Source organism: Erpetoichthys calabaricus, chromosome 3, assembly GCF_900747795.2.
Source record: "Erpetoichthys calabaricus chromosome 3, fErpCal1.3, whole genome shotgun sequence".
In the NCBI taxonomy this organism is placed as follows: Eukaryota; Metazoa; Chordata; class Cladistia; order Polypteriformes; family Polypteridae; genus Erpetoichthys; species Erpetoichthys calabaricus.
Genome location: NC_041396.2, coordinates 271039421 through 271063761, shown reverse-complemented (window position 1 = coordinate 271063761; position 24341 = coordinate 271039421). Strand labels below are relative to the sequence as shown.

At 41.9% G+C, this 24341-nt stretch overlaps 1 protein-coding gene across 6 annotated transcripts in view; it reads left to right on the top strand.

Annotated features, from left to right (window-relative positions):
• LOC114648936 (disks large homolog 4) overlaps positions 1–24341 on the top strand; it is a 745247-nt gene that overhangs the window by 561798 nt on the left and 159108 nt on the right. The gene's annotated exons all lie outside the window — the stretch shown is intronic.

Here is a 24341-nt window from a genome sequence, read left to right as displayed (position 1 = left end):
CCCACTGCTTATTTTGTTGATCGTTGGTTGATGGACTGAGATGCTGAATTCCTGAGTGTAGAGGCTATGCTGGTTTAAGCGTGATTGATTAGGTGTAGTCAGTTGATATCTTGAATTGGAAAGGCTAAAACATACACAACAGAGTCCGTACTGCAGTTTTTTTGCTCTCTGAGTTTTCTTGATTTCTGAGTGTTTGATTTTCAAGTTTAAGCCTCACTTCTTGAAATCTTCTGAAAGATAATTAGCAGGCTGTGTGTGCTGAATCTCTAAATTATAATGCATTCATCATTCGTTCAATCATTCTTTTTCATTCTTAGGTTATGACAATTCACGATAGCAGGGGCCAAGGCCTATCATGGATGTGTGGGGCTGAATGCAGGAACCAACCCAGGATGTGACGCCAATCTCTCACAAGACACTTTGAGCTGCGCACTCACCCATAGCGACATATCTGACTAGCTATTCTGCCATCACTATATCTGTCTTTTCTTTTTCGCTTTTTAGGATTTTTTTTTAACTTAAACAGTATAAAAATAATTCTGAGTTTCCGACTTTGAGGGTAAATATCACTGAGACCAACATTTCACGTGGAATGTGCTATTTGGTTGTTTTGGACGAGCACTGTTTGTAAATCATTAACATGCTTTCTTCAGAAATCACTGCACATTGGCAACATTTACAAAGAATTGAAGATTGTTGTATAATTCAGTAAAATCAGGGAACTGCTCAAGGAGCTTAATACGTTCCAAATTACTGTTACATATGGTATGTGCAGTCATTTTGAACCTCAATTTAATAGTACTATGCTGAAAAGGGATAGACGAGGCACAAGGAATGAAGGTGTAGGGCACCGGACTCCTCACCAGACAGGACTGGGTTTGTATGTGGCCGTAGATTTAGGAGAACTTTCTAGAGTAGAAGGTGCCAGGACATTGTTATGAACTTAGGGAAACTCCAGGTGAAAAATGCTGTACCATCTAGGTTTGACATTTTTCCATCAAAATGCACATGTCTTTGGATTTGCTCCTCATGCTTTGCTTCTTATTCTGGTGGCCCAGTGGTTAGAGCTGCTGCCTAAAGGGTATACTGTCCTGGTACACAGTCGGTATTTGTGCAGAGTGTTTCTGAGTGGGTTTTCCTCCTACATCCCCAAAGATCTGCTGGTGTGGCTGACTCTTGATTCCAGACTGGCCCTGTGTGAGTGTGAGGGCTGGCACCTGCCTTGCACCCGATGCTACTATTACAGGCTCAAGCTTCCTGCAATCTGAGGTTTGTGAACTTCATGACGTTATTTTACCACTTTTTCAAATTTTTCACCACTAGTGGACTTGCTGTCTCCTTGATGAGAGCAGGTTTGGTGTCAGACTTCAGAGCTGTCATTGAAAGCCCATGCTAGCAGGTTTGAAACCCCCTGGAGAGACACAAGAACAGTGCATCCCTATAGCTTGTGGTAATTAATTAAAAAGATATGAGATGGTGCGATGTGTAAAAGGCGCTATATCACTGAAAGATTGATGGAAGCATGGAGTTTATAATGCAAAGTTGGCTCATAGCTGCTGAATATTTTGAACCTAAAGGACTGGAAAGAATTGATGAGTAAAGCATTGGCCTGTAAAAGTGCTGTGTAAAGTGTTGTGAAATGTCGCAAATTGACTAAAACGCAATAAATAAACAGCACACTTCACCTCTAGGGGTGGTAACTTTAGAGAAAGAAAGACAGTGATCTTCTGTTGGATTGTGTTCTGGTGGAAAGCTGGCACAGTGCCCTCTCAATAGGATGCTGCCTGTTTTATGCCCGCCAGACTCAAGGCTCTAATTAAAAAAAGCATTAGGTGACCACACCTGTTCCCATAAAAAGAAGCAAATAAAGATGGTGCTTCACAGTGGGCACATGGCATATGTTTTTATTTTTATTTATTTGTATTATTCAGAACTTTCTTATAAGAAGGAATTTGGAAATAGAAAAAAAAAGCAAATGAACTTGAGCATTAAGTCGTAATTTTGCTGTGTGGCGGGGTAATGCTCTCCATGAGTAGAGATAAGCAGAGATGGAGCTCATTATGCACCGGGACTCGGTCTCCAGTGACTCATAGGCCTTGACTCAGCCAAACTCCTGCCAGGGATTATTAATGAACAATTTTGTATCTCAGCAAATCTTGAAAGTGAAGAGGGAGTTCAGCGAGAGCTCATCTCTTCCCCGTAAAAAGTCGCTGCAGCAAATGAGAGTGCAGATGGTGGAGGAATCCTTTAACTATTTATGCTGCCCTTACCCCATTTGTGTCTCTGAGCAACTTGGCTGGTGATGAACCTAAAACTTGAAGGTCACCAAGGGCCTGAGGCCCCCTCACTTCACCCCGAGAGTAAGCCATTGTGTCGTGGAATACAGCAGGTGAACTCACTCACCTTCCATTCCCAGCCAGGGTAGTTTGCTATCTAAAATGTTCTGTAATCCCATGATGGTGAAGGGGGACTCCACTGCCCATACATCCATAAATGAGCAAACTTTTCTAATCCAAATCGGGTGCAAGTAGATTTAAACTCTATGCCAGGTGCAGCAAAAGAAAGACAAGGAAATGAACCTGAAGAGAAGGCCAGCTGTGTCCACTCCGACTGTAAGATAATTCCTCAAAGTTGTTGTTTTAATTACATTTTGATTTCTTTGCAAGTGCTGCATGCAAGATGTTACAGTTCTCAAAGAAGAAGAGACTGCATTCCTCAGAGCTACAGATGCGCTCTTCTTTATGTCGCTTCATCCAGCGCTGTTTCCATCTTTTGGCTTGTTTATTTCAAAATACCTCCAACTAGAGTACAAATTATTGGTACTGGAGTGCATGCTGTAAATAAGCACAAATCATCTTTATTTTATATAGCACTTTTCTGTTCATTCATCCATCCATTACTGAACCATTGATTATAGTTTTGGGTTGCTGGAGTCAATTCCAAATGGGACACGGTAGGAAACTAACCCTGGAAGAAGCAGCGCACTATTGCAGTTCATCTGCTGTGCACCAGTCCATTACAGGACACATTCAAGCATATTAGACCAATTTAGAACCAGCAATCAACCAAACTGGGAAGTGGAAGGAAGAACAGGAATGTCCAGAGAAACAAATCCATGTGGATATGCTGTGAATGTGTAAACTCAACAAAACAAGGCTCTCATATGTACTGTACTTTGCCTTTGCCAGTGCCATCTGTGCTTTTATATAGTAGGCACAATACCAAGGCTGTCCAAAAGTCCAGCACAATTGTTTTCTGTACTTCTACAGTTGAGGCAATGGTGTATGAAGTACCCCATTCTCCCAGGGGGCTAAGCCAGCTGCCCTGTAATTTAAGGTTCAGTCCTTTAGGTTGCGTGTGGTGTGTGCGACAACACACTATATCAGTGCATGCTGTCAACCACCTTCTCCTCCTCAGGTTGCCAGGGGGCCACGCCATTGCTGATTAAGTGATGCTCTTCATGGTGGTGATACTCTCTGCTGAGTGTTGGAGGGGTGGTTACCATTATCCCGGTACCATTACCTCAACTCTGCACTCCGTGCCTCTCAGAGTTTAGTTCCCACCATCAAAATATTTAGTGGCTAGTTACAGTAACAACAATAGCAAAAGCAGAAACAATTTATTTTTTTATAGCCCAAAATCACGCAAAGAATGCCTCAGTGAGCTTTACCTTTACGAGGGGACTGTCGTTGGTCTCTGTCTGTCTCTTTACTTATTATGTAACAGAAGTCCCTGCCAAATTTAGGGTATTGACTTATCTACTGAACTCTGTTCATGAAGTACAAAGTACAAGGCAAAGCCTACAAGTGCAACACAAGAACCAGCCCAGTATGGGGCAGCAATCTGTCATACTGGGGGTCCACCCACATACACACTGACTCACTCACAGTGAGAGCATTTAAAAGCATATAATTAGGATAAGTTAAGTGCCACTGCAAACCTACATAAACATGACAAGAATAAGCAACACCAAACTGAAGATGCCCCATGTGCAAACTGAACTAGTATGCAAACCCTGTGAGGTGCCATGTGATATAAGAATAATTATCCCTTACCAAAGGTGGTCTTATAAACGTTTAATGGAAAAAATGGGCCTCTGAAAATAGACAGATCTTTTAAAAATTGTCAATCAAATTTGCTTAAGCAGTGTGGAGTGTGCAAGGTCTCCCCAAGGATGCAGGTGTTCACCCATAGTCCCAAGACTTTTTGCCAGGTTAATTGATATCCCCAAAAAATCACCCTGTGAGAGCTTGTATGCCCTGTGATGGACTGGCACTCCTTCCTGGACTTCATACTGCCTTAGCCCATTATGTCTAAGACAGGTGAAGTCTACATAATCAATGCAGGCGTCAGCATCAACATTTGCAATGCATATGTCTCTGTTGTATGCCATTTGGTATAGGATTCATAAAAGCAGTGTTAATGTTTGTGATGTGGCAGCTGTTGGAATGACAAACGTAATGCATTTTATTACAATAAATGTTTGCGATGTGTCATCTTTTGGAATGACCGAGACATAGCAGTCGGATGAACACACAGACAGACACACAGACACTTATCCTTTTATTATGTTGGATAGGCCATCAGTCTGTGCATCCTTGACCTGGACAGAGTGGGTATGGAAATGGATGGATAATAAGTAATTCATAAGGCAATATTCAAAATGTATGTGCTTGATGAATTATTAAGTGGAGTAATGTATAATAATACAAGATATAAAATATGATGTAGTGTAATATTAATAATGTATTCACTTCAGTTTATTTTTATATTCTGCACTTCCCATTACATGTGCTCAGTGCTCTATGCTTATTTACTAATTTAATACATTTAAGATAAAACAGAGTACAACACACAATTTATGCCAGTAGAAACAATACATGTAAGTTTTAAAGTCTTGTAAGGAGCCCAGTGCCTCTAATTTTAACTAAATTGCAATGTAGTGGTAATTAAGATAAGCTGAGGCCAGATGGCAGTGAAGAGGAGAAGAACACAAAGCTCACTTTATGTGGACTCAAGTGAAACAAACTTCTGCAGGCCAATTGTCCGCCAGACAAAGCAAAGTCAAAGAGTAGTCAGCCTGGCCGGCCAGCCTGCCCACCGCTGTGCGGAAGTATTGTGGTACAGGGTGTTGTGGGTGATCTTGGTGGGAATCACATTTTACAGCAGTTTTATTCACCCTTCAATCTTTAAGAGGGCCTTCTTCTTATAGTGTGCCCTGCATTATCATCATACATGACCTCCATAATGTAAAGGGGGTAAAGCCATTTCACGACTTTGTATGTCCCCTTGTAGCGTAAAATCCACTTTTATGTTCACTAAAAGTCAATGCCCTAATCTGAAAACTGCAGTTACTCAGTGTGACAGATAAGGGCACTCTCGCTCCCTTGAACCCTCGGACAATACGTCAAACACCAGATAAAAGTCCAAAATGTCATTTATTACAATAATAAATGTGCACAAAACACCCTCCTCTCCACAATACTCATACAATAATAATCAATAACCAATAATCAATCCTCCACTCTCCCAGACGCGTCGCCACCCTTCCACCCAGCTCAGCTCGACGTCTGGGATTTCCCACAGTCCTTTTATAGTCCTTGACCCAGAAGTGTTTGTCCCTCAGTCCATGTGACTTTCTATCACTTCTGGGTCAGGTAAAACCTCCTTTTCTTCATCCCGGAAGCACGTCATTTCTTCTGTCCATGTGACTGGGACGTACTTCCGGGGTGTCGGGAAAATAGTCCCTAGACCTCCCTGCAGTGATTCCTGGCAGCTGTGCTTTAAAAGTCCACTGTCCATAATTCCCTGCTGGCATTTGGGGCATCTCCATTCTACAAGGAGTGCTCCATCTGGACGCCTGAGGGTGTTGGCTGGAATGAATGGCCGGCCATATCTCACATCAGTCATACTGTATTTCTTAGCTTTAGTTATTTAGATTTATAAATAAAAGGACCATAACCTTTCAACATTCATATGCATAATTACACACGTCTACTCCCATAAACACTGAAATGGAGGAAAGGTTATGCTAGCAGCAGTTCCATTTACCTATATACAGGTGCATCTCAATAAATTAGACCATCATCGAAAAGTCAATTTATTTCAGTAATTCAATTCAAAAAGTGAAACTCATATATTATATAGATTCATTATACACAGAGTGGTATATTTCAATCATTTATTTCTTTCTATTATGCAGCATGTGCTTTCACTACATTCCTCTTTGGCTGTGGGGCACCTCTCAATGTGGCACTACCCTGTCCCCTGCTACTCTTGCGGTGGCAGGAGCCACACTGCTCATTTTATATGTGATAATTTACTTCATGGCACTTTTACATACTCACTGGGGATCTAGCTTAGCAGTCCTTAGTCTGCCGAAATGAGGCCTCAAACACATCATGAAGTGCGAGCAGCACTGAAGAGAAATGAGATTCTGGATGCATCTGCTCTGCGCCGAATCACACGTCCAATGCCTCTTCAAACACAATTCAGCCGCCTGCACAGACTGCTGTACCCCTCATTCACAGGCCAATAAACCATCATTTAAAGAACAGGGCTGTATTGTGGCGTGTTTTTATTTTGGATGACTTTCAAACGTCATTTTAGAGACCATTCTGTATCACCACGTTTTTTAACAGTCGCCCCCCCCACCACCACCGCCACCATCACCACCATCTCGTAATGAACAGCCTTCCTGCTTCAGTGATGTTATTCGACTATCCACTTCCTTTACTGATTTTCTAAAGTACTCATAAAACAACAGTATCAGGCTTTTTATATTTCTTGATTATTTAAAAAAATCATAACCTGACTTAATAAGTCACCATATGTGATGTGCAGGAGCTGGACGAGCATAGAACTCTTGCCTGCCACGTCAGCTTGTCTGCTATGGCACTGAGACATGTGATTTTTTCCGGCTTTTTTTTTCTTTTTTTACATTATTAACTCCCGGTTGAACGTCACAGTTGACATGCGGCTTGAGTCTGACGGGGATATACGCCATCAGCTCATACGTCTAGACCTTATTGTCCTATTAGCTTTTGTTTTTATGCCTTAACACTTTCTTACCCTTTCCAAAATAAGGGGGGGGGTAACTTAGGTACTGTTTTATATTTATTGTTTAATGTATTATTACTTATATTTCTGATATAAAATATTTCTTTATTGTTTCCTATAAAGACTTTGGAAGCTGCGTCTTCACGGTTCCAGAATTTTGGGTTCAGTTTCAGCAGCTAGTCATTGCCCATGTGAAGTCTGTATCTTCTCTTTGTGGGTTTTCCTCCCAAAGTCCTCCGAGTTGGGTTGACGGGTGACTCTAAGTTGGTCCTGTGGTCAACTGGTACACCCCAAGGCTCTGCCCTGCCTGGCATCTAGGTCTGTCAGGACAGGCTCTGCAGCTGAGAATGTCATGTCACATGAGCCCTTTGTCATAAACATGTCTTACTGATAATAATTGTGTGATCCACAGCAGGGTTTTTGCTACCATGCTATACCTGGGGGTCCATGACAGCCCTACCGAGCATGAAATTCTTAAAATAAAAAAGTGAAGCCAAAGATTACAGATTGTCTTCAAATTCTCTCATGCAGATTTTAAATAAGTATAACTCAAAATGTCCTTAAATTGAAAAGAGACAAGGCTTGTGGCCACATAAAGAGCAATCACACTATATTGTGATGCCAGACTGAATCTTTGTTCAGATTGCAAGCTTTCACTGTGTCGAGTTGGGTTTTTCACTTGTATTCTAGTCCCTCTGCCATGTCAAAGACAAGTGAGTCAGGTTCATTCACAGCTCTAAGAAGGCTTGTAGTGGCTGAGTGGCCTGCACAGGACCGGCAGTACACATGCAGCTGGTTACTGCCTCATGGGCACAGGGCAGGCTCAATGCCACCAACTCCACATTCGACAAAATCGTCTTGGAAAAATAAATAAATCATAGAGTCATTTGTTTGTGTGTTTATGGTCTTCTAAATGAAGGTTGCCCAAATTGTGCCCAGTAAAGCAGTTTCACCTGACAGAAGTCATAAATTGAGATAACGGAGCGGCTTACATCAAACTCTCCAGTCATTATGAGACGCCTAACTCCAGGCCCCCTTCCCATTCCCACACCGTCCAGTACTTCTCAGGAGACTCCCTTTTGTCAGCTCAACGTATTGCTTATAAGTTATTTGTATCTAGTTTTAACCAAATCTGAGTAATTAATTTAAGCAGACACTGCACTCTAAGTGCCCATAGACACTTGCTAGCATAACATCAGCGCTATATGCTTATTCACCAATCACATCGATTCTTTATAAAATGGACACAGGATCTCACCAATCAGAAATGCAGGGATTGTGACCCTCATAACTATGTCAGTGCCCCCCTGTCAGGGTAGTTTAATTAGTGGTGCTCCCTGCAAAATAATAACAACAAACATGTGCAGTGATCAAACAGGCGACCATTGTGCTGTAAAATGAGGATGTAAAATATGACTCTGTGAAAAACAGCCAGCCAAGTGCCTCCAGCTAAGAAAAAAAACATAATTTAAATTCTGTACAATATGGTGGTGCTTTGGGTCACATTTCTGACCAGTTTTAATTGTGGGTTTGTGGTTAGTGGTTTACATTCTTTTCTGTTGTTATTTTTTGTTTGATTTGTGTAACGCGCTGTGCTACATTAATAACATAGGCTGTATGATGTGAGCGGTGGCGCAGGCAGGGCATTCTTAACACATGGGTATGGTGGGAAGTTGCCCGGGGGCCCCATGCTAATCTATGTATGTTGTGACTTGCTGAGTGGTTGTGTAGGTAGGGGCCGCAGTGCACTGCTTTGCCCGGGGGCCTATAATGCTGTTAAGATGGCCCTGGGTGTGGGACCTCATTCAATTATTGTCAAATTGTAAAAACAGACTTAAATGCAACCCCGACACTCGAGCAATTAACCACTGTGGAGCTGTTTAAGCAGTATGTGTAAGTAGTGTTAGCGACACTTCCAGTAATGAAGCACCAAACACCTCCTCATTCGCAAGAAGCCCCCCCCAGTTGTTTCAATAGCATCTGCCCCCCTTCAGATCATGTGACATAGCATTCTCACCCCATTAAAGATACATCACAGAACATGACAGAGCGGCAAAATCAGAACACTTGTGTGACAGTGCAAGTTGGAGACTGAAATGAGAATTGCTAGTGTTTTGTCGAATTTGAACTAAGCGGTTGATTATTCAGTTTGAATTGACTGTTTTACTCAATAAAATGGGTTTACTACTGACACAGGGGGTGTTTTTCAATTTACGCCCCCATACTTTGACACAATCACAAGGATAGACAAACAGAACCATTAAAACAGGCAAACCTCTCCCCTCCTATTTGGCCCAAGGAACAACCTCGCTCATAGAAATTGTATTTCGGCCCACTAAGCCATAAACATTGTGGCCCCGCTTTATATGGAAGGTGAAAACTGAAGTTCTTAGTCCAGCAGCACCACAATGGGGCAGGATAATATCAACATGTGCTGGTATGTCTCTGCTGGCCTCTAGTGACCAGTTCAGGGCAAAATTAACTTCCTTCTTCAACCTGGCCATGAATGAGTAGGTGACATGACTATTACCCACCACCATAAAGTTATAGAAGATATGAAGAATGTCACTTCCCACACTAAGGAAAAACAGCTTGTTCTGCCCTCTCTTATATTGTTCCTCTGTGTTCTGAGATCAGTCCAACCTGTCATTAATGTGGAGCCCCAAGTACTTGTAGGAGTGGACCACCTCTGCATCCACTACTTGAATAGTGACTGGACACAGAGACTCTTTGGTGTGGTGAAAGTCAATAATCTGTTCTTTGGATTTTATTGATGTTAAGACCAAGAAACAAAGTTGTCCACCTGACTCCTCTACTTGGTCTCACCCCCTTATCAATAAACCCTCAAAAGTGCAGAAACAATTGAGAATTTCTGTGAGTAACATGACCTGGTGTTATACTTTCAGTCCAAGATGTACAGACTGAAGTAATGAGGAGACAGGACTGATCCTTGTGGTGCTCAAGTGTTGCATAATTTGTATCAGAGACATGGTCCTTGAGTCTCACAATCTGCAGTCTGCCAGACAGATAGTTCATTATCCAGGACAACATCTTGGTCCAATATCTAAACTGCAGTGGGTCCAGCTGGTCTACCAGAAGAGGACTCCCATAGTCCAGGACCAGCTTATCAAAGGTCTTCATGATGTGAGACGTAAGGACCACTGGTCTGTAGTCATTAGGTGAGGCTTTGAAACAGGAACCATGCAGGATGTTTTCCACAGCAGCAGCACCTTCTTGAGCCTTATGGGCAAACTGATCAGGTGACAAAGGAGCACCACAAAGTTGGTCAGCACAGGCCTTAAGAACTCGAGGACCGACTCCATTTGTTGTAATGTCCTATAAATACAGTATGTGTTGTGTCTATATGAGTGTGCCTAGTTCTAGTACTAAGTTAAAGCAGCTGTTGGACATTTTGGATGAGACCCTGCATTAATGTTTCTATGTGCTGAACCAGTCCATCCATCCATCCATCCATCCATTTTCCAACCCGCTGAATCCGAACACAGGGTCACGGGGGTCTGCTGGAGCCAATCCCAGCCAACACAGGGCACAAGGCAGGAAACAATCCTGGGCAGGGTGCCAACCCACCGCAGGACACACACAAACACACCCACACACCAAGCACACACTAGGGCCAATTTAGAATCGCCAATCCACCTAACCTGCATGTCTGTGGAACGTGGGAGGAAACCGGAGCGCCCGGAGGAAACCCACGCAGACACGGGGAGAACATGCAAACTCCACGCAGGGAGGACCCGGGAATCGAACCCAGGTCCCCAGATCTCCCAACTGCAAGGCAGCAGCGCTACCCACTGCGCCACCGTGCCGCCCGCTGAACCAGTCAAGTCATGTAATCTTTCAAGTGAAAACAAAAGCAAATACTGTTGAAAATGCAACAGGAGTCAAGGCATGTACAGATCTCAGCTGACACCTGCCTGCCTGCCAGCCACCCTGACAACATTTACCTTCAACTGCATTGGCTTACTGCTCCCTTCAGGTCTCCTTTCAAGCCTCTACTGCCCATCTCAAAGTTTGACAAGTTGACCCCCAGCATGCAGTACAGCTACCTACTAAGGCCCTGCCTCACTCAACTGAGTGTTGTCTCCATCGTTGCCCCTCAGCTTTTCCAGTGCATGAGGTGTCTTCACTTCCAGTGTTCTGACCCCCCTCTTCCTTGATGTGTCAATACAGTAGTCAGGGTCCGTCACCCTTAGCATGTGAAGCTTGACTTTTCTTTCTGCAGCATCTTTGCTTAAACCACCTCTGAGCTGTTTCATTTACTGCTTACAGTTGCTCATTTTCTGTTATATTTCTGCTTTTAATTGACAGTTCTGTTCATGAAAGGCACTATATCAACCTGTAGTCAGTGACTTTCATTTACCTTGTTTACCCTTAATTCCAGAAATTTAGCGGTGATATCGTTGTCTCCAAGGCACCTTGACTACAGCCACTGAGGCATCCGAAAGCATCGGTCTGGGCGGTTTGCTGGCTTCCTGTGGATGCCCTTTTGTTGCCTGACAGCTTGTCTGCAGCCCTTCCTGCTTGATACCGCTTGGGTCTGATTACTACTACTCAATGAGCAGACCTTTTGAAGACAGCTGCGTGGATGTGTTACATTTGCCCCATCTGACACGTTGGTCTTTATGGCATTTATGAGATGCTCAGACAGTCTGCTGATGCATGGGTTAGGGGGTGGATATGGTGAGGGTTGTGGGGGGGTGATGGAGCTGGTTTTTATATGCTTCTTGTTCTGATTTCAAGAGTCTAAGCCATTTGCACACTTCCTGCCAGCCCACACCAGCTACACTTAAAACTCATTGGTGTGGTTAGGCAGCCTAGATTAGAAGGAATGGATTCAACCAAACCATCTTGCTGTAAGGTCAGACCAACTATTTAGTAGACCTTCAGTCCATAATGTCAAGTGTAATGTCTCATTGAGGAGATCGTTCCTCCCCCACACTATGCGACTCTTCAGTTCCACTCGGGGGGGGGGGGGGGGGGGGGGGGGTGAACATTAACATTATTCAAAGTTATTGTCTGTCTGTATACCTGCATTGTTATCACTCTTTAATTTAATATTTGATTTATTAGTACGCTGCCGCTGGAGTATGTGAATTTCCCCTTGGGATTAATAGAGTATCTATCTATCTATCTATCTATCTATCTATCTATCTATCTATCTATCTATCTATCTATCTATCTATCTATCTATCTATCTATCTATCTATCAGTGGGGCAAAAAGCAAACAGTATGAAACCATCCTGTCAACCATTCGTTTTCTCGTCATTATAATCCAAGTCAAGGTTTCATTCGATCGTGCTTCCATTGATTTACAGTCAGGCTCCAACCCTGGACAGGTGCCAGTTCTTCAGCAGGCACACATGTACACTCACTCATGCCGAGTCTCCTAGCATATCCATACAACATGCAAATGGCTGCCAGGCCTGTGCTCACATTAAAAGACACCATTGCTTCTACTATTCTCTTCATTTGCTGGATCTTCTTGTGGGTAGAAGCTAAAATGACGGAACGAAAAAAAAGTACCCAATCAGTTTAGCTTACCAGCCCCCTGGCTGCATGAGCCTAAGCAGGTGGTCTTAAACTGGGTGGATGCAGGTTTGTCTAAAGTATCTAAAAAGAGTTAACTTCACAAACTTCTCAACGAAGCTCATCCTTCGTTGTATTAATGCGTTTCTGTTTAATTAATACTTTGAACTGCCTGTTACGCCATTATTTATGAAGAGTTTTCACCCCTTTTGATCCTTCTTCTTGTGTGGTCTTATTGGTACTTTTTGGTGGGCCCCCTGTTCTTCACAGCAGGGGCATAACTTTAAATCTTAATCGAACAATGGTCAACATCTATAAGGGGTTTGCATTGTCTGAGCACAGACATGTCAGTTAGCTTGACTGGCAACTCTCAAATGGCCTCTTGTGAGGGACTATGAATTTGTGTGAAATATGAAAGCTTCTCAACCCTCAAATGAGGCACAAGCTCTCCTGAAAGGATCATTTGTTAAATTTAAGGAGTCGCTATTAGAGTTTAACAGGCCTATTTTCAGGATTGTATTGTATTATAAAGTTACATTTTAAAAATATAACACATACTGACTGTTTTGTCACACATTTTGAATGTAGGTGTCATTTCCGTGTTATTTGATCTATGCATGCATTGCCTACCAGGCTGATGTAATGGAGTCCCAATTCCAACCTGCACTTGTCTGAAGGTTTCAAGTAAGAGCACACAAACTTGCAACCCAATCCTGGCCAAGAGTTTCTGCTCCAAAGAAGAAGTGCAAAGTCAAACGAGACATTTCTCATTGTCACTTTTCTTAAAGAACAATGCCAAATAGAGTAAAACCTCAAGCTAATTTTGGATTTGTTCAACTATTGGGTCAGGTTTTGTTTCTTTAGTTTATTTTGACCTGAATTAAGTTTTCTTCATTGTTGTTAAAATGTTTTACTTTGGTTTTGAAATACAGAGAATCTGATGGCACCCTTCATTATATATGAGCAGCTCGTGTTTAGATATTTTGCTTTATTTTAGCATAAGCTCAGTAATTCCTGCAGCACCATTTTCTTGTTCTATGTGCACCACCATTTTGGTAATGGTTGGTATGGCACACTGCCCCGGAAAGTCACATCACGTGACATCACCAGCACAGTTTAAGCTGCTGTCAATTCACTCTCTGCCATTGACTCTGGAAACTCCAACCCTAACTGTCCTTGTGCTTTCTAAAGAAACTCTGGTCCATGAACTTCACAACCTGCTTTTAGACTTTGAGCAGCACATCAACAACCCATAGGCATCAGAGGTACCCTGCAAAGCTGGATTGTAAGGTGCTTAACCTTCAGGAGACAAAGACTACAGATAAGAGGAGAATGCTCCATGTGGAGTGAGGTCATCAGTGGTGTCCCGCATGGGTCTGTTACTTTTTCTGATTTATAATGACAGAGATGAAGTATACTTAATAAACTTGTAAAATTTGCAGATGATACTGGAGGAATGACAAACACTGAGGAGGCCAGAAAAATAGTTCAAAAAGGCTGGGTCAACACTAGGGAAAAGCGGTTGAATGTAAAAAAGTGCTGTCTCCAGCAGGGGGCGTTTGGTCCCTGGGATTGTGTTCTTTATGGAAATGCAGGACAAACTTGAACCAGTATCTCCAGCTCCCCAAACACCCAACACAAGCAGACTCAGACACAAGTATAAAAAGTCAAAGAGTCTTTTATTGTGGGAAACTCTCCCCCTAAGCGTTTCCCACCACAGCCACAAGTACAATTAAGCACAACTCTTTTCTTCCTTCTCTCCCTGTCACTGCCTCATCCATTCTTCCACCCAAGCGTTGTCCTCCTTCTTCAAACTCTGTCTCATTGATGTGAGGCAGGCAGCTCTTTTATATAATCCCCAGGAAAGCTTCTGATGATATGACGCTGTAGCCCAATGGGATAGGGACTTCCAAATCCCACAGCTCCCCCTGGCTCCCACCATGGCACTCAACAAGGTTGTTCCCTGGGACTGCAATGCCCAGCATGTCTTGTGGGTACTCATATGGGAATGTGAGCCTGATGTTGTTGCCATCTATCATCCTGGGGGAGATAAAGCCCTGTGTAAGCTGTCTCCCCCTTTCCTTTCCATTTTGAGGGCATCCACGCTGGGTAATGATGACAGTCGTCCCTCACAACCCCTTCAGTATCCACGGAGAGAAATAATCAGACAAGAAAAACATAGTACCAAAAGTTATATATATGTGTATATATGTATATGTGTATACCTATACAATAACTTACCCGGAACACGATAGGGCAGCCACCCTGTTTTGCATTGGGGCCACAGGCGCTTAGAAGCTCAACCCTGTTGGGGCCCCTGGCCACTGCCAGGGGGTGCCTGAATGGTTAAGGAGCCATGAACTGCAGCACTTCCGCCACACCAGGAAGTTCTGCAGGAAGGTCATCAGGGAGTACCTGGAGCACATCCGGGTGAACTGTAAAAGGGGCCGCATAACTCCATTCAAGGAGGCACAGGACGGAGCTTGCGGGAGAGGAGTGGAAGCGGCAGCAAAAGAGAAGGAGAAGGAAAAAGAGAAAGATATGGGACTGAATCTAAAGGAGGTGATTGTGCATTGTGTTGTGAAAAGGCTGGAGGAGAGAAATTAAAACGTGATTTGGAACTTGTGAGTCTGTGTATCTGTGTGTGTAGAGAAAAGTCTTCCACTAGATAGATAGATAGATAGATAGATAGATAGATAGATAGATAGATAGATAGATAGATAGATAGATAGATAGATAGATAGATAGATAGATAGATAGATAGATAGATAGATAGATAGATGTAGTGAGTTATTATTATTATAGATAGATAGATAGATAGATAGATAGATAGATAGATAGATAGATAGATAGATAGATAGATAGATAGATAGATAGATAGATAGATAGATAGATAGATAGATAGATAGATAGATAGATGTAGTGAGTTATTATTATTATAGATAGATAGATAGATAGATAGATAGATAGATAGATAGATAGATAGATAGATAGATAGATAGATAGATAGATAGATAGATAGATAGATGTAGTGAGTTATTATTATTATAGATAGATAGATAGATAGATAGATAGATAGATAGATAGATAGATAGATAGATAGATAGATAGATAGATAGATAGATAGATAGATAGATAGATAGATAGATGTATAATTTGCTTTAAAATGCATCTTTCATTTCCAATGTACATTGTAGTATAATCATTTATACATACATATATCCAGGCCGAAAACAAGCCATTGGAGCAGTACAATCAATGTCCAGTTCTTCAGTAGGGAATGCTGATGATTGTATGTCCGCTTTGGCAAAGTGCAGGATGCTTTCTTCTTGCAGACGGCTTCTGGCTTCTAAAAGGTCCCTCACCATGATAAATATTCACACATTTTGCATAAGTGAGCTTTTTATGATACTTGCTAGGTATAGGTAACTACCGTTTGTGCTATGTTATTTATGGATTGTTCTCTTCTAAGACCCAAATAGCATATTTTCCCTATCTGTGCACAGTGCCCCTGCTCTGTTCACTCATGTCTTCTGCCTGATAGTGATGGGTCAGGCCTGCTTTAATCAACCCAAATCCCTGCCTGAAAGAACTGCCTCCACATCAGCTGTGTCTATGCTAACACAACTGGGCTCACAAATCATAGTTTTCAAATATTTATATTTCAGATTTGGTTACAAATGCAAAGTGCTAGACATGGGCAAACGCAACATCAATTATAGATAGAAGATGGGGGGACATTGACATACAAGAAGCAGACTCTGAAAAGGATTTAGGGGTTTATGTTGACAGAAGATGTTTGTCAACTAAGCAATGTGCAGAAGCGATTAAATACATTGGAAAATACATTGTTAGGTTATACCGTAAAAATTGTTCAGTTTAAATTGAGAAATGTTAGGCTCATACTATATAATGCACTAGACAGACCACATCTGGAGTATTGTGTGCAGTTCTGGTCACCACACTACAAAAAACAGAAACACTTGAAGCTGTGCAGAGGAGAGAAGCCAGACATATCCCAGGACTTAAGGACATGTAGTCTGACAGACTCAGAGAATTAAACCTGTTTAGTCTACAGGAGAGGAGACTGCATGGAGACCTAATAGAGGTCTTCAGAATTCTCAAAGACACTGATAAATCAGCAGAATCTAGCAGAATTCTTACAGCTTAGGACATCTGTGGACATTAAAGGGAAGGGTATTTAGGACTAAAGTCAGTTGACACTGCCCAGAGATTTGTGGGGATGTGGAACAAAACTAAAAGAGATAAAAGACAGAAGAGGTATTGGTGAGGCCAGCAGGGGTCGCTTACCCCAAGGTTTGAATGTGAATCCCAATGCCCCAGTGCAGTGATGGGGACACTGTGATGTAAAAATGACACCATCCTTTGGATGAAATGTAAAATCGAGGTCTCGACTCTCTGTGGTCATTAAAGATCCCTGGGCATCCTTCATAAAGTGTATGGTGTTTCCCAATGTCCTGGCTAAATTGTCCTCCTCAGCCTAGTCATTCTAGCTCCCTGTCTCTCACCCCTTCACCACCTAACAGCTAATGTGTGGTGAGCGTACTGGTGCAAAATGGCTGCCGTCACATCACATTGCACATTGGTGGTGGTTAAAGTGGCTCCCCACTCACTGAAGCACTTTGAGTAGTGCGAAAGTGCTATACAAATGTAAATAATTAGTACTGTTATTATTACCAAGTCATTTAGATAAAGCAAAAACCTTGACAACCTTTAAGAAGAATCTGGATAAGATCTTGGGACAGCTTAGGTGTTAGCTAAACAAATGAGCCTGATACACTGACTGGCCTCCTGACGCTTGTCAAATTTTTTATGTTCTTATAACCTAACTGAGCAGTCTCTATGGCGCTCTTAACTTTACAGCTGTGAGGCACAAGCTCTCCAGTCGTACTTTAGGAGCTGTTGACATTCAAGCTAAGCCAGCCCAGCAGAATATGTCTACCAACCACGTTAGCACCACAGAGAAGCAGGCAAATGCTACCATGAGCCCAGTCTACACTGGTCTGCTGGCACAAACCACAATCTAATACCATAGTGTACTGCTGGAAGGAACGCGGCCTGCTGCTATTCATCAGTGGTGGCACTAGAGTAAGACTGCTCCATATCTCAGCTACAGCACACAAATACACATGAAAAAGTGCAGCCAATACATCCAAACAATGATAGGAATAAGGCATAGATTTCAAAATACAATAAAATCTGTGAAACAATAAAGTTCTAAAGCCTTGTTCGTCTCAGCCCATTAACACGTAATTGTCTCTGAGTCAACACAAGCGCTCTGCTAGTTCTTCTTTTATTTTAAGTATATGCTTTTCCATCAGTGCGTACCAAACAATGTAGTAGTAACAAGGATGGATTATTTACACAAAAAAGTTACAATCCATCAAATAGACTAATTCTTTTCAGTAAAAGAAATAAAATTAACGGTGAAAATATCTGAAATATTCCTTAGTATTCATCGTCATCGTCACTGATTATGTGTGAAGAAGGCGCTAATGATGGTGAACTTCATGTTAATGCACATTTAATAGAAATTGAAAATGTGGAGCCAGTTAGCCATGACAGACCTCTCAGTTCTTCCACCACCAGGCTCTAACAACGGTGGTCCTCTGGAGCTCAGACTACCCAGGGGTGGAGGACATCATAAATGGAACTGCAACCAACCATAACAACGTGTGAAATAGATAGATAGATAGATAGATAGATAGATAGATAGATAGATAGATAGATAGATAGATAGATAGATAGATAGATAGATAGATAGATAGATAGATAGATAGATAGATAGATAGATAGATAGATAGATAGATAGATAGATAGATAGATAGATAGATAGATAGATAGATAGATAGATAGATATTCATTAAGCAGGATTCCCTATTAAATGCTTTATTCTTTTCCATGTCAGTTTCTGTGTTTAAGTTTGTCGTGGAGACTTAGTTGTGGCAAAGCAACATTAAAGCATTTATTTATCTGAGGGGTAAATTAATGCAGTATTAAATATCCATCCAAAAATATCTAAAAGGACCCCTACAGCATGTCATACAGAAAGGCGACTGAGATTGGGGTGACAAAGGAAAAGGAGTGCCTCCCAAAAAAAAAAAGCTTCACCCTTATTTACTTCAACAAGTGGCAGTTTCTTTGAGACCTGCCATCCACATGAACGTGCTGTCTTACTTTTTTGTTTTTCTACCCAATCCAGAACACCTTTGGGTGAGATGCCCTAAACATTTCAGTGTAATTCACACCCTGAGTATGTGTGCTCTGCCACTGACGAACATACCACCCAGGTTTGTCTCCTGCTTTGTGGCCAAGGCTACCCAAGGTTAAACTCTGACTTCCCACTGCTCTGAAATGGCAGAAACAGCAGTGCCTGATAATCCTCCCCATCAATTCAGTACTGTCCCTCCTAGTGTGCGTTGAGTTCAGGCTACTTATTTATCCAACTACACAAACAAGTGAGGAGCAGTCGTCATATTTCATCTTCTTTAAAACTGAGCCAGGCCTTTATTCTCACGGACCTTGCCATTTCCATCTTTAGTTGCACCTAGAAGTTCAAATTTACCAGCATCCAAAACTACCATCTCCACATGATCTCTGAGTATGTGCAGACATGCTGGGAATCTGAGGCACATTCGCTGAACATGATGGTCCCTTCCAAAAGTCTTTGGTTATTTCTAAGAGCCTCGGAGTAAAGAGTAGGGGTTTGGTAAAGTTGGGAGACACAGATATGGAGGGACAGATTAAGACATAGATAGATAGATAGCCATGAAAAGCACTATATAATAGATAGATAGATAGATAGATAGATAGATAGATAGATAGATAGATAGATAGATAGATAGATAGATAGATAGATAGATAGATAGATAGATAGATAGATAGATAGATAGCCATGAAAAGCACTATATAATAGATAGATAGATAGATAGATAGATAGATAGATAGATAGATAGATAGATAGATAGATAGATAGATAGATAGATAGATAGATAGATAGATAGATAGCCATGAAAGGCACTATATAATAGATAAAACCTTTCAACTCAGGAGTGAATCCATTACTCTGTATGCTGGAACCTACCTACTTCTGGCACCTGATTTAATACTCACTTTTAAAAATGCAGCTTAAGCATATTGGCATTTGTGAGGGATGAGCAGGAGTCCCGGTCAGAATGGACACTGCTCCCTTGTCTGGCTTAGAGAACATTATAATGGAAGGTCAGTGAGGGAGCTGTGATATTCCCCTTCCACGTCAGGACATGAACACAGAAGGATGCACCAGGGCTGACATCCTAGCAGCACTAAAGGGATTGAGCAGCAGCATCACATCGGGCAAATGCCAGTATGGATACCTACAGGGCAGCATGGGAGTTGTGGTCCCATAGTGCTGCATTGTCAGGTTCTGTGGGGTCTGCTAGGGAGAGCTTTTGCATATTGACTACACAACATAGACAGATAGACAGACAGACAGACAGAACTTCTTTGATTTAGCGTAACTTATTATCACCCTTCTGTTTTATGATTTACAAAAATTTAGTTATGTGTGATTTGTGCTGAGTTTCAACTCTGATGTTTTTCGGATTAAAGTTGCCTCCCAATTTGCTTAACACACACTTTGTAGGCTGGCAGCCACCTGAAAACTGCTCTGAATCAGACTGTGCTTCTCCAGATGGGAAGCGCCCGCTGCCTGTAGTTAATTTCATTACCACTGAAGTGTCTAAGCACATCCTTGAAAGCATATAGTGCCTTTCTGTATCAAACACCATTCCTTAGCTATTCTATTAATACTGCACATACATGGAAACAGTGGCATTGTTCTTGCTCAGGATCACACAATAGTTCAAAAGTGGATTACCTATCCTGCAACCCGACATTGGTGACCTGCTAATTATCCTCATTACTGCACTGACAGCCAATATAGATACAGTACCTACCAATATGGACAGTCACATTTGATTGATGATAATGGTCTCCAGTATGTAGAAGAAAAGTGTGTGCACTTCCAGTACAGCGTGTAGAATGAGGCCACATACGGTAAACTTAACTCAAGTGTGGTGTCACCTCCGTGTTATTATGTACTGTAGCAGGTTGCAGCAGGGCTCATTTCCAATTGTTTCTGTGTATGCTAGTGCTGCCAGGAATGTCTACTCATCAATGCTCCCCCGGACTGTCTCCACATTTTGAACACGTGTCAGTATCTCCACTGAGATGCAATGAGTCATCAGAACATATGGCAAGCCATGCATCAAAATGTAAAATCAAGACCACTTAGATCAAGACAGAGCCCAAAACATCAAAGGCAGTCTTAGGCAGTCTTTATTTTTTTTTTCTTACCTTGAGATTAAAGGCCCATAATTTACTACTGCTGGAAATAAAGAAGTTAATTGTGTCTCTCAAAGCAAGCATACACTTTAGAATACAATAGCAACAAAAGCCAGGGATGCTGGAAATGGTAATGGAGGCGAACGTGTCAGCATAGGTAAACTGAGGGGAAACTTGACATGTTGTTGCCTGTAGCAGGGACATCTGCAGCAAACTGCTTTGATTGCGGGGGAGCACATTGGGGGCAGACACCTAAACTGGTGTGCCATAGCTTCATTTTGGCAGATAGATAGATAGATAGATAGGTAGATAGATAGATAGCTAGATAGATAGATAGATAGATAGATAGATAGATAGATAGATAGATAGATAGATAGATAGATAGATAGATAGATAGATAGATAGATAGATAGATAGATAGATAGATAGATAGATAGATGAAAGGCATTATATACTAGATAGGATGTTTTTTAGCTCTGTCTCTAACAAGCAGGAGACATATCCTGACATTTTCTGACAGTTTATTATTGTTTAACTTACATAATTAACCAAAAAGCATATTTTCACTCCAGCAAACATGAAAAATAGAGACTCACCCTTCTAAACTCACAGGGATGATGAATGTTAGTAAGGGATGTCGCTGTACAAATTCTATGTTCTCTTTTACCCACATCATGAGTAAGGTACTACTGTATATAAGACTTTATAATGATATATAATAAAGGGTCTGAAATATCAAAACTGAAGCACTGATATGATATTGCAGTGCTGCCTCTAACTCAGTGTGCCCATGTGGATGTATAGAGCAGCTGTGCCTCACCAGACTTTTCTTTAGATCTTTTCTGCAGTTTGCTTTTTGTCTGATCAAAACGTGACTGCAATGGGGGTAATATATCATCTTTAAGGATGTGACTGAAAAAGTGGAGTACCTCGAAGAAAAGCCTGCACAAGCACAGGATTCAAAGCCAGGACTTTTGCTCCATGAGGCAGCGGTGTCACCCACTGTACCGTTGCCTCAACAATTACTTTCTGTATGTCACATTTCATTTACCAAATATCTGTCAAAGCCTGAATTCTGTCCAGCGTTAAATCTGGTGATTTTGTGACTGTAAGTTATCAGCTGTTCGCAGAGTTTTGTGATCTCTTTAAAATGAATTAACATTTAACATTAGTTTTATTTAAACATTTGATGTAAAAAAGGGGCTCAATGTGGAGCCCTGCAAAGCCTTACTTTTCATTTTTCTTTCCAATTCATTGGATTTCAATTCAGATCATTTTCATTTTAATGAGCATACTTCCTCTTATGAGCCCAGTGCACTAATCTTAAAAGACCTCACCCAATTCCTAAGAAGTTCCTCCAACCAAACTGCACTGCATTTTCTGCTTAAGATGTTCCTGTGCAGTGCCCCCTAAATCCTGGAGACTTAAACTAGGTTGCATTAAGCAGTTCTTGTATGTGCCATGTATCATATGTACTGCTAATATACGAGGACATAAGTAATGTAGCTAATGAATGAGATTATTTAGTCAATCAAGTTTTTTTTGGTTAGCTCAGAATAAAATGGTCCCAGTATGTCCTCCAGGAGTTTTGTGTAAGTTGCAGCTTAGTGACCAAAATAACACACAGTATTCTGGGACCTGCCTGCAAAGTGCAATATCCAGTTGTCTGGTGTAGGTTAGCATTTCCATTTTAATAGTCAGAATGTTTCTTTTACCTAAATGTAGCACTGCAGGTCCTTCATTTTTACACTACAAGTTAAAGATTTGAAATGAGAAGATGACCATGAAGCAAATCTGTCGTTTACATGTACAGTATGCACCAAATGAGTGTTCAGAGTAGTATGCCTACCCTTTAATAGACATTGGACTTGGGGTCCGGAAGGGTACTGTCTACTGCAACTGAAGTCCAACTGCAGGACTTCAGCACTTACAGAGGAAATGAAGGAGATCTAGTACGATGTGGATGGGAGCAACCTGATCTGAACTGAACTTCAGGGATGAATGATTATTGGATTTCTGTGTTCATCAAAGATTATCAATAACAAACCCCATGTTCAAACACAGAGATGTTCATAAATGTAGCCTTGGGGGAAGGTCAAGGATTCACTCTGTAGTTGTCTAATCTGAGGCCACATGCTCTGGACACTTGGGTAAGGAGAGGTGCTGAGCTCTCAGTTGTTGCTGATGGTTGCTGAGTTGGTTCAAACAGATTGAGCCCTCCTGTACAGACCTAGAAGACCGAACTGGGTAGTATGGGTTTGCCAAAAATGAATAGAGAATTCCTCTGTTCAGGATGAGTTTAGCTCTCACCTTCAGAAGAGCTTCTCCTGCATTTTGAGAGACATCAGGGTCTTAAGAGTCTAAATGAACTGTATTCAAGGGGAGGTATCTGCAAGGAGCTATGGCCAAAAGGTCATTGCCTTGTCATGGCACTGACCTGTTGGTAGACACCAGCAGGAAGAGTGGATCAAGTGTCAAGTGGATGGTGCCTAAGGACTAGCAGGCTAAGGTGACGGTCCATATTTCTAAGGGGGACAAGAGGTAATGCTCTAGTAAAGAGTGACTGAACCCCTCAGTGTCCAGGTGAAAGCCTATCCCAGGGGACTGGAGACTCTGTCCAATAGCTGAACCTCAGCTCCACAGCGGAACACTAGCATAGATATTTGAGGGTTCATCAGAATTTGCCAGCTCTGTTTACATGTGCTTTTTGGATTTGTGAAAGTTTATGACCATGACTAAATATCTTGTGGAAGGTGCTTCAAGGATATGGAGTTATAGGGGTGCTGCTGCGCGTTATTTGGTCCCTGTTATCGTAGAGTGACAATTGTGTTTGCCTACTGAATATTAGTCTGTTCAGTATGGGTTTGGACTTTGTCAAGGGTGTGTCTTCTCTGTGTTCCTGTGATACAGTTGTGATGAATATTAGCACCTTCATATCTCAGGTCATAGTACTCTACTAGTAAACTGTGTCATGTTAACTGCAAGTAAGATGTGAGCAGCTGACTCAGGTGTAACAGTTCAGGTACCTTCTTCATGAGTTATGACATAGGTGATTGTGAGCTTGACCAAGAAATCAGTGCAATGGCAGTAATTTTACGTATATTCTACTGGTCCAATGCAATTTCCAGGGAGTTAAGTATTTGAACAAGGCGTATAGTTTACCAGTCAGTCTATATCATCATCCTCATGTATGGTGTGATGGACAGCCGGCAGTTCAACCCGGCTGGGATGCCACGAGAATTAAAGAATGGGGGAAGGCAGCTACGTTTAGACGCTGCCTCCCCCAAGACACCAGATGGCAGCTCCTCTGGAGTATAGCGGTGCCCCAGATTCCCACAGGGCATTCTGGGTCTTAGACTTTGCTACCTCAGCACTGTTGGGTGCCGTG